Here is a 7,669-nt window from a genome sequence, read left to right on the forward strand (position 1 = left end):
CCCCTGCCATTGCGGGAGCTTGCCCGGAGACATAATCAGGCAGAGCTGACCTTAGTGGTGGCTGACCTGAGCCTGGCTGGTTGTGTTCATCGGTGCAGTGCTGAAGGTGACTGAAACAATAACAGCTTTGTGCACGTTGCCCTTGAAATCCCCTTGTATTGGGGATTCTTCCTGCTGACTGACGGGGCTGTCGTGTGTGCATCTGCAATAGCAGCTGCGGTTCATGAAGGTGCGTGCACCAGGAAGTGTGTGTAGGGACTAGAGGCTGTGGGTGCAGTGGGGAATTGTGTCCGAGTTGTTGCCTTTCCCCGGTAACAAGCCATGCACTGAGCAGACCTCTGTGTTTTTGGTGAAATGGGTTAAGTGTAAGTGAATCTTTATGAAGCTGCGTGTGTTTTAATTTTATGTAGCTCACCTGTGGATGATTCCACCAGGAAACTGGTCCATGGCTGATCAGTGTGAGTCTTGGGTTGTCAGACAAAAGAGACAACCAAATTTTCATTGGGGCTGGCTGCTCTGAAGACAAGGATAGGTGCTAGTTCCTGGCATAGAGCCTGGAAGCCCTGGAGCCAGAGTGTGTGTCCAACTGGGGGGTGTTTACCTCCTTTACCTGAGAAGACACTTCAGAGAAAGGAGGCTGCTATCACCTGTGCTTGAGGGAAGAGGAAACGTCCCAGCCCACATAATCTTGTCTTCCCTCCAGGTCATGCACCACAGCCTGATCAAGTTTTCCTGGCTCTACCATCCTGTAGCAGGAAAGTGATCCTGAATCAGTCATTTCAGATTGGACCCTTGCTCGCAGTGATGTGTGGCAGGACTGTCTGTGTGGGCTGTGTGAAGCATGAGCTACCTGCCTCAGGTGTTTGCTCTAGGGTGTGTTTATGTAGTTGAGGTGTTTGCAGGGGACCTGAGGTGGAGCATGCCAGAAAAGCCCATGTTGTGCAAGTGCAGGTGTCCTGGGGATGGCTGTTGCAGTGGGGTATGTGCTTTTCAAGGTGGGCTGTGAGTGCAGTTCATGTGTCCTGGCCATTGCAGGCTTGACACGTATAGAAGTGAGGCAGTCTACAGGAATGGGGTGGGTGGGAGCTTTTGGGGCAAGAATCATGAGATGAACCATCTTCCTGGTGATTCCTGAAGCAGGAGAATGCTAGACATAACTACCAAAAGGCACCAGTCTGATTGGGGTTGGGGAGGATGGGAATGGGATGGCATGACTTTGTATCCTGTGCTAAAGAAAAAGCTTCAAAGTAACACGGATACTCACGCTGTTTTTCCCACCAGAGATGAGGATCTGACAAGGCCCACTCATTTTGTTGGCCATAGCAGCATGTTTATGCTGTGCCCTGCTGCTGGCACACGTGCAGACAGACAAGTATTGCCAGGGCAGGAATACCAGTTCCGTGTATAAAAAGAATTGGGACAAAACCAGCTCAAGGTGATGCTCCCAATTTATCTTCCATACTTTCCCCCACCCCTCGGTTCCCTTCCTCCACTTCCCAAGATTGTACTTAATGGTAAGGCTCTTGGGTCTCTTGTGGGCTATTGCAAGAGCCTCCTTTGTGGAGCTCACCTGATGTCACCCAGCACAGACAAAACAGAACCTGGAGAGGTGGGCTGTGGGGTAACTGGTGGGCTGTGGCACCAGGAGATGACCCTGCTGCAGTAAGACTGAATTGTGCAGCTGTGATACCTACCCCTAAGACTTGAGAATTCCCTTTTGTTGACTGCAGACATGGTCATCCTCTGCTCCACTGCTTGATGGGTGTTCCAGTGTCCAAGTGGAGCATCCAGATTACTATTTTTTTCCCGCTTTTGAATAAGAACATCTTTACTGAACTCATGGCAGAAACTCAATTGCTTTGTCACTGAGGCTTTTGGAATGTTTTTGCAAGCAAGGCTTTTGATAATTGTCTGGTGTGTTTTTCAAAGTACAACTGTTTTGTTATCTGCCTTCTCTGAAAATGGAGTCCAATTCTGTCCGGCAATCAGGATGAATTTTTACAGCTGCCAAAACAGAACTGCTTTGACACCCTTTCTGGCTTAAACTAGGGGAGAGGATTGGTTTAAAACAGGCAGGAGAAGGTGCTTTATGGAGAGGGCAGGCTGTGGGTGAGTTGCAGTAGAATGCTGCTTGTGTGTTTGCACTAGTACAGGTAAGCATGGTCTGAAAATTAGCTGCCTAATCTGAGATGCTGTTAACTTATTATTTATGTCTTTACTTATTTAAGAACAGGCTGAGCATATGAAAGACATCAAATTCTCCGGCACAGGTCAGATGCTTGGAAAAATGCATTTCTGGGATTTTGCAGCCAAAAGATTTAGTGGCAGTAGAAAGCTTAAGTATGTAGAGTGGGAATATTTACAATTCTGCTATCAAAGATAAAAATGTACAAAAGCAATTAATTCTATCTTCCAAGGCCCTCCCAAATAGTCCTGTCTTGCAGTCCTCCCCCAATACATCTCCCACCGAGTCCCAGTGAATGACTGGGGAGGCAGATACTCCTGGATAAGATATGTTAAGTTCCAAAAAAGTTCATTACTGAGGTGTTGGAGTTTTTTGGGGGTTCAACCCCATCTCCCTGAAGTCCCTCAGTGCCATATGGCTGGTTTGCACTCTGAGCAGTTGGCACTAGGCTTCCTCCCACGTCCAAGGTCTGTGCCAAACTGATATTAATTTGTTGCTTCTTCCATACTATATATTTTATTATATGTAGCAATAGAAGCATTGAAAGGTGGAGTTTTGTGAATGTGGTTTCCCAGTGATGAAGCCAGTAAAACCAGCTTTGTGTTTAAGGATTTGACTCCTTAGAGGGATTTGATTACCATGGTGAAATATTTTGATTAAACAATGCAAAACTAGCTGTGGCAGGCTACATGCTTGCTTTTGGCATGTGTGCTTAGACAAGAGTCACACCTGTGGTCCTTTGAGAGACAAAAGAGGTGAGGCCAATGTTTTCTGAGGACCAATGTGTCCCACAAGTTTTGGTCACAGGTAGTGGAGAGGCTGCTGCTGAGAAGCTATGAGAGTTGGATTCCAGAATACCAGATTGCTTACCTGGTTCTGCAACTGAATCTTTACCCACTGTTTTCACCTGCAAAATTGTACAGCCAATTTGATACTGTAAACATGATGCACAGGAGCAGAACAAGGCAGGTGCTTTGTGTGTCCTTCACCCTGGGCTTGTCCCCTGAGGTGCACTTGCAGGATGATGGAGGACCACTGGGGTAGGAAAGTGTGTTAGGGGTCTCTTGTCTGGTTATGGAGACAGTCTTGTCTGGTTATGTCTGTCTTCACCTCTTCCCACTAAGGAGATGAAAGGATTTTTTGGACATGGTGAGTGAGAGAGGACTTAAAGAAATTGTTTTGTCACTCTCAATGAACTTCTAAAACATTCTGTGGTAAACAGCTTCACAGATCTCTTAAATGCAAAAAGCTAAGTCAGAATTTATTTTGAACTTTCTAGGGCATTTCTGTAAAAATAAATACATAAGTTAATGACTCATTGTTTTTACAGTTGTAATTTTGGTCCTTCTCAACTGCTAGTAGACTTTCAAAGCAAAAATGCTGACCCTCTGCCTTAGCATCTCGTTAGTTTTCTGGGCTTGACATAACCTTATGTTCCTTGTGCTAATCTTCATATCCTCTAGAGGGTGAAGTTAAGTTCTTCCTCAGACTATGTTGGAAAGTGTTAAGGCTCCCTTAATATGTGAAAAGTGCTATTGATGTTTCAATTCTCTACATAACTTTCTATAAATTTTGATGGATCTGTACATGCACTTAAAACTTTTTTTTTTTTCTCTTGAATCTGTAGTTCTTGGACAAAGTTTTATAGTTTGAGGTCATAGGGGCATAATTTGTTCTTGGCCAGGCCGGGCCTGCAGTAGTGGTATTAATGCTGGGTTTTGGAAGAGGTTCTAGATGGAACTTGACAAACATGGAGGAGATTTCTTTCCCCCTGTACATATGAAGGGTCATGGTGAGAATCTAAAAAATGCTAAGGGTGTCATTCTTCAGCTGTCCAAATTCGTGAGCATAAACACCTATCCTTTATATAATGCAATATTTAGCAATTGTTTTGCCACAATCATTTGCCCTAAAAACAGTTTGAATTGCTCTTCCCCCCCCCACTCCCCATAGTTGTTTATTTTCAAAGAATTGACATAAGAACAAATTTGGCCCTTCTTCCTGACATGCAACAACCTGCCTCCAACCTCTGCAGCCTGTGTGGAACTGCAAGCTCCCCTAAGACATGATGTGAATGCTAGATCTAGCCTACAGTAGTAGGTTCAAGGCTATCTCTCTAATCTAGCCCGGAGATCCATGTCTGCTTTGGAGCTTGCAAAGCCCACGAGGCTGGGACTTGCAGTTGGCAGCTATTGCTTGGATTTTGTGTGTTTATAGTTTCCTTTTTTTTTTTCTTAAAAAAAAAAAACAAACGGCAGGCTGTGGTTCCAGCAGGTTGCTGCAGAGCGGTACTGGGTTAAGGGCTGGCATGAAGGCCAGTGATGGTGACATGAAAGTTTGATTGATAACTATCTTCTGGAGATCCAGAGCATTTAACTGGCATTCCTGCTCTTAAGCATTCTTTTAATCCCTTTGCCTAATCTGAAGCCTGACATGAGCCCTGTGCTCTGGGATTTCGTCCCACTCCCAGAGTCAGCCAGGGCTGCTTCTCTGTAGCTGACTGCAGCCCCCCACACATCAGGGCCTGGGGGCAGATCTAGTGCCTCCAGCCCTGAGTGCTAGCCCCAGCTCCAACTCTAGCCTTACCCTGAAACAGGAAAGTCCTGTATTCCCCAGACATCATTCCGGGATGTATGATCAGCACCAACTGTCATCCCAATCTGCTGGCACCTAAACAAGCAAGAAACAAAGCTGGTTCTGCAGCCCCTTCACTCTATAATCTAAACCCATAATCAGATGGAGCCAGCAGCTTGCCAAGCTGGTACTGTCCAGAATCAGCCTAGCTTGGTGCTACTTCCAGGATCCAGAATTGAAATTGTCTGTGCATTCTTCTCTGTCTTTAGCCCGGGCTGTGGGTTGCCTGAAATCCACATCCTGGATGGGGCTCAGGATGGGCAGCTCTGTAAAGTCTGAGTGGATTTTTGTACTATCAAAAATGATGCTGAATTCTGAGCAGGGAGACATTGCAGGTCTACCACCAGCACTTTGGTTAGGGATGTGGACAGCAGGTCTGAAAAGGTGTGATATCTTTCTGGATTCTTCACTGTGCAGATTGATGTTTGTACAGTATGTAAGTTAAGGTCATCATGTTGGTAAGATTGCTGTTAACCTACAAATAGTCAAAGCAGGTTGGAGTCAAGGTTTGGAGAGGTAGGGCTGGGTAAGCAGGCTTCTCAGTAAGGCTTCTCCTTACTAGATCTAGTAAGGATTGAGTGTCGAGTTGAGGTCAGATGTGTTGAGTTGTTTGGCATAAGGTTTACACTGAGGTGGTAAGAGGACCAGTTTTTGTCCACATACCAGAGTTTGATTTGGGATGCACAGAGCCCGGAGAACTGTGAGTTGGCAGGATGAGATGAAGACTGGTGCTGGGGAGCAGAGGGCTTGCTGGTTGTTGCTGTTTAAAAGAATGTGTTCTTGATATAAAGTGTTGCTTTTTATGCTCTTATAGTTTTGGTTAGAGAAGAAACTTGAGGAATTGTTTGTCCTCTGTCCTTGTCAGGTTTCTCATTCTGTGGTCCTTGGAAAGGCATGAGCCTGTGGAGAGTTAAGTGTGCATATGTTGCAGAGCATTGCGTCTCTTTGGGCTATGAACAGGCCTTTTTGTGGACCTAAGAACTACCACTGAAGTAGACCTCAGGTCTGACAGATACTTGGGCCCTTAAGGAAATGTAAGGAGGTAGTACTGTACTGTGTGAAGCAACTTGCTTTATACAACTTACTTTGCTCTAATAGTGATGGATACAGGAAATAGTTGGTCTTTTGGTGGTAGCGCAAGTGATGGAGCAACAGGCTGGGTAGCCAAAGCTAGAGGGGAAAGAGCAGTTAAGGAAGAGAAGGGGTTGCCACTTTGTTGTTCTCCAGCCCCTTTTGCACCATTGCTTGTTCTGGATGTTGTCACTGATACATCCACCATGATCTGAGTGCTTTCCAGTCCACCTGCCTTATTGGTCCAACCTGACTTCAGCTCCTCACCTTTACCATGGACTATACACCAGCTACATTTGGGGAAAAGCAAAGAAACAGCAGGGAGAGCTGGGGACTCTTTTTTGGGGCAGTTTTGACTTGTTTGAAAAGCCACTCCCTGTGGGAATATGTGGTTGAGGTGGTGGATTTGCAGTGACTTGCCTCCATGACATCAGGCACATTGGTGCAGCACAGGGTATGATTCATTATTAGGGATACGTAGGGACCAGACCAAGGGCTCAATCCTGCTAGAGGCTCAACTTCTGGTGCAACTGATGGGAGTTGAACTTTAAGGCTGGCTTCAGATGGGGCTGAGGAGTTTTCAGCTGAAGAAGACACAGGGTTTCTTGGTCATGTCATGTTTTTGGTGTTCTGGCACATTAGTGTTGGTGCAGCAGAAGAAAATGAGTGGTTCCTTCAAAGTTGTTTTTAAAGCATTTAAAAGGACAGTTCCAAGCAGTCAGTTGTGTGCTTTTTTCTTTTTCCTGAGCTTCTAAGAGTTACTACTTATGTCCCTGAAAAAATTGAAAAATAACAAAATACCCTATTAGTAATGATCTCTTTTCAGCCATCCAAAGTGATTGCATTAAGATGCAATTCAACATTATACACATGATAGGATGTGGAGAGAAAAGCCAGTCCTGCTCTTTTCCCAAAGTTGAACAAGCTCCAGCCTGCTATGGAAGTTGTTTATTTATTTGAGAGTGAAAAAAGAAAGACAAAATTTGTTATTGCGTAAAGGAGTCAAAAACCAATTTGAACTTGCCTTCAGCATTGACTTTCCAAGTACTTAAATATAAAACTTTCCCAAGATCCTGGTAAGTCCCTGTCAAACATGTTTTATGGACTATTTCCTCTCCCACAGGTGAACTAGGAACACTTTCTTGTAAATTTTTTCATTTGGAGAGACCAATAACAATGCCCAGAGATGCTACTGCAAAGAGATTTCCACTTCAGCAAACAGAAATGAGATGTGGGCTTTCTGTGACCAGCCAGGCCCTTTTATGGGAAGCCCATCAATTACACTAAGTACCCTGTGGCTGCCTATGGGTTCTGCTGTGCAGAATTAAAGGATTACAGTTTGTATGGGATTAACAATGTTGGTACTGTTTCCATTGCTCAGTGTATTGTTCTGGAAGATGTTTAATGAGTACAACTTATTGACAATCAGTGAGGCTGGGTGATGCAGTGTTCTGGCTGGGATGGTGAAGTGTTGGAAATGGGAGCTGAGAGTAATGAAATCAGTTTGGTGGCGAGGCTTAAACGAAAATGAAGTGTGTTTTGATCAAGTCTTGAAGGTAGCTGTTATAGGTAGAGCAGTGTCCAGACTTGAACCTTCAGACTTGAACCAGCTCTTTGCTGGTGCTTTTTGCTACCTCATAGTTACATTAGCCAGGGCCATGAAGAGATGTAAGCTCCCAGATCACCACAGTGGCTCTTGGAAAAGCCTCCAGTGGGTGATCTCTTCTAAGAGTTTGCTTTTTACACCAGCAAAAGACACAAATATTCATGTGGGAAGGA

This window comes from Lepidothrix coronata, unplaced genomic scaffold, assembly GCF_001604755.1.
Source record: "Lepidothrix coronata isolate B3197 unplaced genomic scaffold, Lepidothrix_coronata-1.0 Scaffold23, whole genome shotgun sequence".
NCBI classification, from domain to species: domain Eukaryota; kingdom Metazoa; phylum Chordata; class Aves; order Passeriformes; family Pipridae; genus Lepidothrix; species Lepidothrix coronata.